General features: G+C 38.0%; 1 non-coding gene across 1 annotated transcript; it reads right to left on the reverse strand.

The window, feature by feature from the left end:
* Positions 1 to 2247: 2247 nt before the first annotated feature.
* TRNAS-AGA (transfer RNA serine (anticodon AGA)) lies at positions 2248 to 2329 on the reverse strand. The gene has a single exon. It is a non-coding gene; the product is annotated as a tRNA-Ser (tRNA).
* Positions 2330 to 11276: the final 8947 nt, after the last annotated feature.

An 11276-nucleotide genomic window follows, 5' to 3' on the forward strand; every position in this document is an offset into this window, starting at 1 on the left:
TTTTTTATTATAATTTTAAAAGTTTCTTCCACCTTTACACTTCTTTATTGGAGCAGCATGTAAATGTTTGAAATTCTTGAAAAATTTCGGAAAACCGCTATTAAATTTCTTTCATACATGAGCTGTAAGATTTCAGGGTGTTTCCAGAGTTCTGGTAGAGCACTTAATATTAAATACTTTTTTAATAGACATTATTCATTATCTGAGAGGAGGCCTGTGCATGTGAAGGGGCCCAGAAGCTTAATCTTCATTAACTTGCAGTAAATCCACTGTGACCTGGTAAACTTGGAAGAACTGGTTTGGCTTGTATCAACTAGGTCATCCAATCCCTTGATTTAGGATACAAGAACTCTCAGCACCTAATCTATTGTTCTTAGCTTTTAGGACCTCAACTGAAACAGAGACTTTAAATGGTATTACATAAAAATGTATGACATAATAATGTATAGGATCTGAATAAGAGGATTATGTTAGTTTAAAAGACTAAATCAATCTCTGTACTCTGTAGACAGAGAATAAATATCTCACCTTTCAAACATGGGACTTATAAGACATTGTGAGGGTCACAGCCTCTGCCAATAATGCAATGAACTTAGAAATTCATTATATAGGGATATTAGAAAAGGTCAACCACTCGTACACTGAAAACTATTTTTTCTCAATAAGTCTAGGGCCATAAAGGAAATAAAAATTTATAATTACTCAGGAAATAGTATTAATGAAATAACTGCATATAAAGGTCTACTGTAACTAAAAGCAAATTGAAAGTATTATATTTGTTATTAAATAAGAAGGATCAAAATAAATAAACTATACATTAATTAATGAATTAATCAGTAGTGACTACCTCTCACAAGGATTTGCTTTGTTTTCTACATACACATAAGTTTGATGTCTAGGCACTTAAAGGAATAATGTAATCAAGCATGCATTAGCCTATTTATGTGGCAATACTGGTTTAGACAAGAAGACTAAGCAGAAAGTTAGGAGAAACTATCAGGAGAAATGTTTGTATTGTGAACTTATTTTATTGGACATCTCTTGTTCACTACAGTTAGAGAAGGATATGTGTGGGCCCTTGGAAACATGACATAAAACTTTCCATGAAAATGTTTACAATACTTTTTGATAAAAACTTCAAGTAATATTGTTATAAGAATATTGATTTCCTGTGGTTATGATGCTTTTTCTCTCTGGGTTTTAATTTAAACCAGAGATAAGATAGAAGCAGACATATTTTGTTTTTCTATTTTTGCTTTGCATGTATTTTTATAATGCTTTCTTATTGTTTTATAATCTTACACAGAGGTCTTGGATGGGTTTGCTTGCTCAGAGAAAAAAGTATATCAAATGTAGATCTCTCAAGAGTATGATTTATTTTATTTTGGGGGACTTTGTTAGCTCATCACAAAAATGTTTTCAATAATAATGACACTTTCGGGCTTCCCTGGTGGCGCAGTGGTTGAGAGTCCACCTGCCAATGCTGGGGACACGGGTTCGTGTCCCGGTCCGGGAAGATCCCACATGCCAGAGTGGCTGGGCCCGTGAGCCATGGCCGCTGAGCCTGCGCGTCCAGAGCCTGTGTTCCACAATGGGAGAGGCCACAACAGTGAGAGGCCTGCGTACCGCAAAATATAAAAAATTTTAAAAAAAAAATTACACTTTCTTTTAAATTTAGAAACATTGTGAAAACACTGAAATAATTGTGTTCAGAAAAAGTGTTATGCAAACATTAGATTATTTAACAATACCCCCCTAACTTCATCCAAACCAGAAGATAGTGATTCATGGGTTTTGAAAAGTTCTCATACAGAGTTGGTGGAAGTGAAAATTGGTACAACCTTTTTGTAGTTGCCAGGATTTCTCCACCAAAATAAGGAACACATTTGATAAGAATTCTTTGAGGGGCACTGATGCACTCGTGCAGAAGGCTGCAGTGTGGTCCCGAAGCCCCGGGTGCAGGCAGGCTTTTCTGCAGGGCGAGAGGTCAGTCGGAACTGTCCCTTCCTATGTTACTTCGCGACGCTTTGCTTTTCTTTGTTCCACATTGTCTGGGGTGTTTTGTCATCTCCCTCTTCCGGACTCAAGTTGTAACCACAATCACACGACTTAGTAGCTCCCTCGTCCGCTCCTCATCTAGCCCCATTGGGGTCCCAATTGTATTCCAGCAGTTCATAAATTCTTTAAATAATCCGTGGACAAGCCTGCAAAAGGAAAAAAAGGATCTGTACCAAAATACTGGCTTCTCATAGTCGGCAGGATACGAACCTGCGTGGGGAGACCCCAATGGATTTCTACTCCATTGCCTTAACCACCCGGCCACAACTACTGCTGATATTAACTTTGGAAATGGGATCTATGTAGAGTCTACATACAAGTATCTACTCCAGTAACAGCTATGCGGCTGACAGGGTCTTGGTGCTCTGGTCGGGTGTCAGTTCTGTGCCTCTGAGGTGGGAGATCCGAGTTTGGGACATTGGTCCACCAGAGACCTCCAAGCTCCACGTAATATCAAATGGCGAAAACTCTCCCAGAGATCTCCATCTCAACGCTAAGACCCAGCTCCACTCAACGACCAGCAAGCTACAGTGCTGGACACCCTATGCCAAACAACAAGCAAGACGGGAACACAGCCCTACCCATTAGCACAGAGGCTGCCTAAAATTATAATAAGGTCACAGACACCCCAAAACACACCACTGGATATGGTTTTGCCGGCCAGAAAGACAAGATCCAGCCTCATCCACCAGGACACAGGCACTAGTCCCCTCCACCAGGAGGCCTACACAACCCACTGAACCAACCTTAACCCACTGGGGGAAGACACCAAAAACAACTGAAACTATGAATGTGCAACCTGCAAAGAGGAGACCCCAAAGCAAGTAAGTTAAGCAAAATGAGAAGACAGAGAAATATGCAGCAGATGAGGAGCAAGGTAAAAAACCACCAGACCAAACAAATGAAGAGGAAATAGGCAGTCTACCTGAAAAAGAATTCAGAGTAATGATACTAAAGTTGATCCAAAATCTTGGAAACAGAATGGAGAAAATACAAGAAACGTTTAACAAGGACCTAGAAGAACTAAAGAGCAAACAATGATGAAAAACACAACAAATGAAATTACAAATTCTCTAGAAGGAATCAACAGCAGAATAACTGAGGCAGAAGAACAGATAAGTAACATGGAAGATAAAATAGTGGAAAAAACTGCTGCAGAGCAGAATAAAGAAAAAAGAATGAAAAGAATTGAGAACAGTCTCAGAGACATCTGGGACAATATTAAACACACCAACATTCGATTATAGGGATTCCAGAAGAAGAAAAGAAAAAGAAAGGGACTCAGAAAATATTTGAAGCAATTATAGTGGAAAACTTCCCTAATATGGGAAAGGAAATAGTTAATCAAGCCCAGAAAGCATAGAGAGTCCCATACAGGATAAATCCAAGGAGAAACATGCCATGATACATATTAATCAAACAATCAGAAATTAAATACAAAGAAAAAATGTTAATAAGCAGCAAGGGTAAAATAACAAATAACATATAAGGGAATCCTCATACGGTTAACAGCTGATCTTTCAGTAGAAACTCTGCAAGCCAAAACGGAGTGGCAGGACATATTTAAAGTGATGAAAGGGAAAAACCTACCACCAAGATTACTCTACCCAGCAAGGATCTCATTCAGATTCGACAGAGAAATTAAAACCTTTAGAGACAAGCAAAGGCTAAGAGAATTCATCACCACCAAACCAGCTTTACAACAAATGCTAAAGGAACTTCTCTAGGCAGGAAACACAAGAGAAGGAAAAGACCTACAATAACAAACCCAAAACAATTAAGAAAATGGTAATAGGAACATGCATATTGATAATACCTTACATGTAAATGGATTAAATGCTTCAACCAAAAGACGTAGACTGGCTGAATGGATACAAAAACAAAACCCGTATATATGCTGCCTACACGAGACCCATTTCAGACCTAGGGACACATACAGACTGAAAGTCAGAGGATGATAAAAGATATTCTGTGCAAATGGAAATCAAAAGAAAGCTGCAGTAGCAATTCTCATATTTGACAAAATAGACTTTAAAGTAAAGACTATTACAAGAGACAAAGATGGACACTACATAATGATCAAGGAATCAATCCAAGAAGAAGATATAACAATTGTAAATATTTATGCAGCCAGCATAGGAGCACCTCAGTACATACAACAAATGCTAACAGCCATAAAAGGGGAAATCGACAGTAGCACAATCATAGTAGGGGACTTTAACACTCCACTTTCACCAATAGACAGACCATCCAAAATGAAAATAAATAAGGAAATCAGACCAATATCACTGATGAATATAGATGCAAAAATCCTCAACAAAATACGAGCAAAGAGAATCCAACAGCACATTAACAGGATCATACACCATGACCAAGTGGGGTTTATCCCAGGAATGCAAGGATTCTTCAATATACGCAAATCAATCAATGTGATACACCATATTAACAAATTGAAGGATAAAAACCATATAATCATCTCAATAGATGAAGAAAAAGCTTTTGACAAAATTCAACACCCATTTATGATAAAAAACCCTCCAGAAAGTAGGCATAGAGGGAACTTACCTCAACATAATAAAGGCCATATATGGCAAACCCACAGCCAACATCATCCTCAATGGTGAAAAACTGAAACCATTTCCAGTAAGATCAGGAACAAGACAAGGTTGCCCATTCTCACCACAATTATTCAACATAGTTTTGGAAGTTTTAACCACAGCAATCAGAGAAGAAAAAGAAATAAAAGGAATCCAAATCAGAAAAGAAGGAGTAGAGCTGTCACTGCTTGCAGATAACATGATATTATACATAGAGAATCCTAAAGATGCTACCAGAAAACTACTAGAGCTAATCAATGAATTTGGTAAAGTAGCAGCATACAAAATTAATGCACAGAAATCTCTCACATTCCTATACACTAATGATGAAAAATCTGAAAGAAAAATTAAGGACACACTCCCATTTACCATTGCAACAAAAAGATTTAAATACCTGGGAATAAACCTACCTAAGGAGACAAAAGACCTGTATGCAGAAACCATAAGACACTGATGAAAGAAATTAAAGATGATACAAACAGATGGAGGGATATACCATGTTCTTGGATTGGAAGAATCTACATTGTGAAAATGACTATACTACCCAAAGCAATCGACAGATTCAATGCAATCCCTGTCAAACTACCAATGACATTTTCCACAGAACTAGAACAAAAAATTTCCCACTTTGTATGGAAACACAAAAGACCCCAAATAGCCAAAACAATCTTGAGAAAGAAAAACTGAGCTGGAGGAATCAGACTCCCAGACTTCAGATTATACTACAAAGCTACAGTCATCAAGACAGTATGGTACTGGCACAAAAACAGAAATATAAATCAGTGGAACAGTATAGTAATCCCAGAGATAAACCCATGCACATATGGTCACCTTATCTTTGATAAAGAAGGCAAGAGTATACAATGGAGAAAAGACAGCCTCTTCAATAAGTGGTGCTGGGAAAAGTGGACAGCCACATGTAAAAGAATGAAATTAGAACACTCCCTAACACTTACACAAAAGTAAACTCAAAATGGATTAAAGACCTAAATGTAAGGCCAGACACTATCAAACTTTTAGAGGAAAACATAGGTAGAATACTCTATGACATAAATCCCAGCAAGATCCTTTTTGACGCAGCTCCTAGAGAAATGGAAATAAAAACAAAAATAAACAAATGGCACCTAATCAAACTTAAAAGCTTTTGCACAGCAAAGAAACCATAAAGAAGACGAAAAGACAACCCTCAGAGTGGGAGAAAATATTTGCAAATGAAGCAACTGACAAAGGATTAATCTCCAAAATTTACAAGCAGCTTATGTAGCTCAATATCAAAAATAAAACAACTCAAACCAAAAATGAGCAGAAGACCTAAATAGATGTTTCTCCAAAGAAAATATGCTAATTGCCAACAAAGACATGAAAGAATGCTCAATATCACTAATCATTAGAGAAATTCAAATCAAAACTACAATGAGGTATCACCTCACACCAGTCAGAATGGACATCATCAAAAAATCTACAAACAATAAATGCTGGAGAGGGTGTGGAGAAAAGGCAACCCTCTTGCACTGTTGGTGGGAATGTAAATTGATACAGCCACTCTGGAGAATAGTATGGAGGCTCCTTAAAAAACTAAAAATAGAACTACCATATGACCCAGCAATCCCACTACTGGACATATACCCTGAGAAAAATATAATTCAAAAAGAGTCATGTACCACAATGTTCATTGCAGCTCTATTTACAATAGCCAGGACATGGAAGTAACCTAAGTGTCCATCGACAGATGAATGGATAAAGAAGATGTGGCACATATATACAATGGAATATTACTCAGCCATAGAAAGAAACGAAATTGAGTTATTTGTCATGAGGTGGATGGACCTATAGTCTGTCATACAGAGTGGAGTAAGTCAGAAAGAAAAACAAATACAGTATGCTAACACATAGATATGGAATGTAAAAAAAAAACAGTGGTTTTGAAGAACCTAGAGACAGGACAGTAATAAAGACGCAGACGTAGAGAATGGACTTGAGGACACTGGGAGGGGAAGGGTAAGCTGAGACGAAGTGAGAGAGTGGCATGGACTTATATATACTACCAAATGTAAAAGAGATAGCTAGTGGGAAGCAGGCGCATAGCACAGGGAGATCAGCTCAGTGCTTTGTGACCACCTAGAGGGGTGGGATGGGGAGGGTGGGAGGGAGATGCAAATGGGAGGGGATATGGGGTTATATGTATATGTATAGCTGATTCACTGTGTTATAAAGCAGAAACTCACACACCACTGTAGAGCAATTATACTCCAATAAAGATGTTAAAAAAAAATTCTTTGAGAAAAATAACCACAAGAACAATACACGATATATGACATGATAAGCTTATTGACATGGTACCCAATATACCTTACATATAACCTTAAGTTTAGGCTTTTTCTATGTTTATCCTTCAGAAATTTAGGTTGCCATTACCATAGTCAAAAGATTTATTTCAAATATCTATAAATTCAAGGTTCATTTCTTATTCCCTTAATACTTCATTAGTTTTGTCCCCTAGTCTATAAATAATTCATAAAAATTACATGTTCTTTACATTTTAAACCAGATTTTAATAAATCTAGTGCCATTGTTTCTACTGTGCTCAAATAATTATTTACCCTTATGTCACAGGAAGTAAACATGAGACCCTAGACCTGGACTTTTGCATGAAGAACATTTGGAGCCCCTTTCACACAACCAAATTTGAAGTAGTCCAGTAAAAAAAAGCAGAGTATGTTAGATTTTTATCTGAAATCCTGTTTTTCAGATATTCAAGAAATTTTCTATATACATTTAGTATCAGAGATAATTTATTATTTTAATGTGTTGCTAGTCCTTTCTTAATGCAAATATAACATTTTTTTGGTAAATTTAGCATTCTCTTATAAGAAAAATACAATTGGGGGCATACTTATGTTTTTTAAAATTCTTGATTTAATGGTAGCAACCTTGAAAAATAAATCTATAACTATTTCTTATAAACACTTCAAACTCTGAGAAAGATAAACAAAGAACAATATTCTTTTGAGTCATATATTTATAAAAAAGGAACCGTAAAGCACTACTGCACAGGCACACACTGCCTGGATTGAAGGTGAGGCTGATTTGAGGCTGGGGTGGTGAACGTACTCACTGTGCTGTTCCCAGAGAGCCTCAGGGCACAGCCCTCCTGACCTGGCCTGGAGGGTGAGTGTGAGTGGACCTTGCCTACAAGCCACCAGAGCACAGTGGGAATGAAACTTCCTCCTTCTGGATGGCAGAGGTAGAGATGGCTCAGTGAAGAGGGTTCACAGGCTATATTTCTCCTAACTAACTTGAAAGAAAAAACAACAACAACAAAAAAACAATGTTAAGAGGGTTAGCAGCAGCCTAAGCAGAAAAAGGCAATCTTCTCTTCATAAATTTGGAAAGTGTCAAGCTGAGAGAGAGAGGGGGGAATCCTTTCAAAATATGTCATTTCTTTATGCAAAACCCTCCAATGTCTTCCCATCTTCCTCAAAGTAAAAGCCCAAGTGTCTTCTGGGGCTCCCACCACCTATCTGACCTCACAGCCAATCAGTCACCTTGGCCTCCTCACTGTGCCTCAGTTATGCCGATCACTTTCCCAGTGCGGGGCTTTTGCATTTAGATATTCTCTGCCTGGAGAGTTCTTCCCCTCAGAGCTACCTGGCTCACTTACCACCCACTTTCTTCTGGTTTATGCTCTGTCACCATATCAGAAGTCCTTTTCGACCACCCTATCTAAAACAGCAAGCCCTGTAACTCTCTATTATGCTTCATTTTTCTTCATCATATTTATACACCTGACTTATGTATGTTTTGTTATTTATTCATTGTTATCTCATTCCCACTAGAAGGTGATCTTCATGAGGCAGAAACTTTGTTAATTTTTTCTTCACTGATGTAAACCTAAGATGGAGCTCGCCACAGAATTGACACAAAAAAATATGTGTTGAATAAATGAGTAAATTCTGATGTGGCACAGAGTTCTAACCCTGTTTCCATTCTGCAGAAACAATACTCAGTTAATATTGTGAATCCACAACATCGTGACATTCTCACCAACTTCTTCCACAGGGAGGGAAGTGGATTGAGGAGGCATCCTTGGAAAGTCAAGAGATAAATACAGGAAACATTTTGAGTGCATAAGCTCTCACTGCAAGATCTCAGCAAAGGCAAGAAGTTGGGCATTTCCAGGAATGTGTACTAAGTGGATAGAGCAGAAGAAAGTTGCAGGAGTGAATGCATCCCTGGCTGGGTGCAGGGGCCCTGCTAAAGTATCTTTAGTAACAGTATTTCAGGAGGGAAACAAAGTATGTGACTTCATTTAAGCATTTCTTCCTTGGTACCTTCAGTATACAGAAAATAGAGATTCAGATCTCAAAATTCAGATCTTTAAGTGTCATACCAAGAGATAAGGAGAGTGGCTATCAAATAGATTTTACTATACAATATCCACATTGTCATGTTACAAAAGAACAAGATGTAGAAATGTGATCCATCAAACAATAGCTGGATAAATCTACATATAGATGAGGAACAAGGTATGCAACAGACAAACTGATGAGCTCAGTCTGGAGAAGAAAACCAGAGAATGGAAGACAATTTATGTGAGTGCCTTGAGTTTATTAAAAAAAAAAAACCTTGTAAAATTATGAATTCAAAAATGATTATGTAAGATGACATTAAAATAATAAAACAGTAAGATGACATTAAGGGGGAGATTACTACACTAAGTAAGCAAACTGTTAACCACAACACTACTGGACAATTAATAAAATGGAAAAAGCAATATATACAGCAGGAAATCTAAATTCTGGAGCAGTGAAAATTTTTATTTAATTAATTAATTATTTATTTTCAGTAGCTCAGTTTAATGATGAAATATTGAAAACTCATGACTTGCACTCACTGGAAGAAGAATAGCAACATAAACCTAAAAAACTTATAATAATAAAACAAAGGGCTATAATGAAGTAGAAAACAAAAACTTATAGGGAAGATAAGTAATTTTTCAAAGGTCCTCATAATTAATATTTATGGAACTCCTATTATGTTCCAGAAACCTCGTTAAGTGCTTAACATGTCATACATCATTTTTACAACCATTTAATTTCCTTCTTGGGGCAGAATGGACTTGGACCTGATGGTGGAATCATTGGGAAGTCATTTTTAAATGTGTTTTTTCATGGTGTTTAAAAGTTCCCAGCTGACAGAAGGTGCTGTTACACTAGGGACATGTATAAGGTTTTAGTCCAGAGTGGGTTTGTCAGTGAATGTTGAGGTTCCCTTTGTGGCTTAAAGCTTTCTCAAAGTCTTCACATTGGTACGGCTTCTCCTTTGTGTGGATCTTCTTGTGAGCAGGCAGGGTGGAGTCGTGGGTGAACTCCTTGGTGCAGAGTTCACAACAGTATGGCTTCTCGCCTGTGTGGATTCACTGGTGAACTTGGAGATCTGAAAGCTGCATGAAACCTTTGGGGCAGATATTGCATTTAAAGGGTCTCTCTCTCCTGTGTGTGTCCTCTGGTGAGTGACAAACTGAGGCTTATAATGAAATTTTTTTTTGCATACCCTACATTCATATGGTGTCTGTGGCTTCTTTTCCAATATGATGACCGATTGGTCCCACGGTGCTCGGTGAAAGAACTGAATTTGACCCAAGTTGTCCTGAGAATTCTCCTTTCTCCAAATATGTGGCTCCTTCTTGAGGCACTTCTTGGGAAATGGAACTGTTGTCCTGTTTTCTTTTGGAACTTCTTAGACTCTTCTGAGAGTCTCTTTTGTGTCCACTCTGAGTCAAAACTTCCCTCTCAGGACCCTTCAGAAGCTGAGGCTCCTGAGATTTAAGTATTCTTGTCTCTCCCCTGTCTTCCATCAGACCCTTCTCCAATTTCTGTTTGAGTTGTAGAACCTCCAGTTTACCTTTTTCAGGAATGGTCTCTGGCAGGAGAATATTCTGTTCCTTCTGTCATCTGAATGTATCTCACTCATAGAAGGTTCAGGCTTCCTGAATAAGTTTCTCCCATTGCCCATGTCACTGATCTCAGCTTCCACCATCTGAACATTTGAATTTTGCAGAAGAAACTTCTCTCCTTGTAAGCTGACTATGGTCTATTTTGGGGGTTCTTGTTATTTCTTAGCATGTCCTCCAGTTTTTTGAAACTCTCCATGCCACTTTCCTTGACTAAGACCTGGAAATCCTGCAACAAGAACATCATAAACTGCTCCATCACCAGCTTATCCATAATCTGCTCATTGGTGTGAAGATCTGGCCTCAGCCACAGATGGCAGAGCACACAGTCTCCTCAAATCCTTGAAGGGTCAGATTCCATCAAGCTGGTAAAATCTCTGAATCTAATTTGCCAAGTCTCAGAGTTGTAGTCTTGCTTTTCAGTGTGTTCCTTGGGATGCTACAGACACTGGTGGCTCTGATCCAGGGCTGTCTTGGGGTTTTCTGTGACCCCATGAAAATGTCTGTTCTGTGGCTTTACTTATTGGAGAATTTTCCAGTATGACTGTTAGCAAAATGTTCTATAACTGGTGCTTAATTGAGACCTATCAAAAGGGATTTACCCTGGTTTTCCTTAGTAGCATAATAGATTCACTGTTTATTCAGAAGTCTTCTTTGAATCCTCTTGC

This window comes from Delphinapterus leucas, chromosome 9 (assembly GCF_059928025.1).
Source record: "Delphinapterus leucas isolate spDelLeu-1000000601 "Yukka" chromosome 9, BTC_Dleu_Yukka2, whole genome shotgun sequence".
Lineage (NCBI taxonomy): Eukaryota > Metazoa > Chordata > Mammalia > Artiodactyla > Monodontidae > Delphinapterus > Delphinapterus leucas.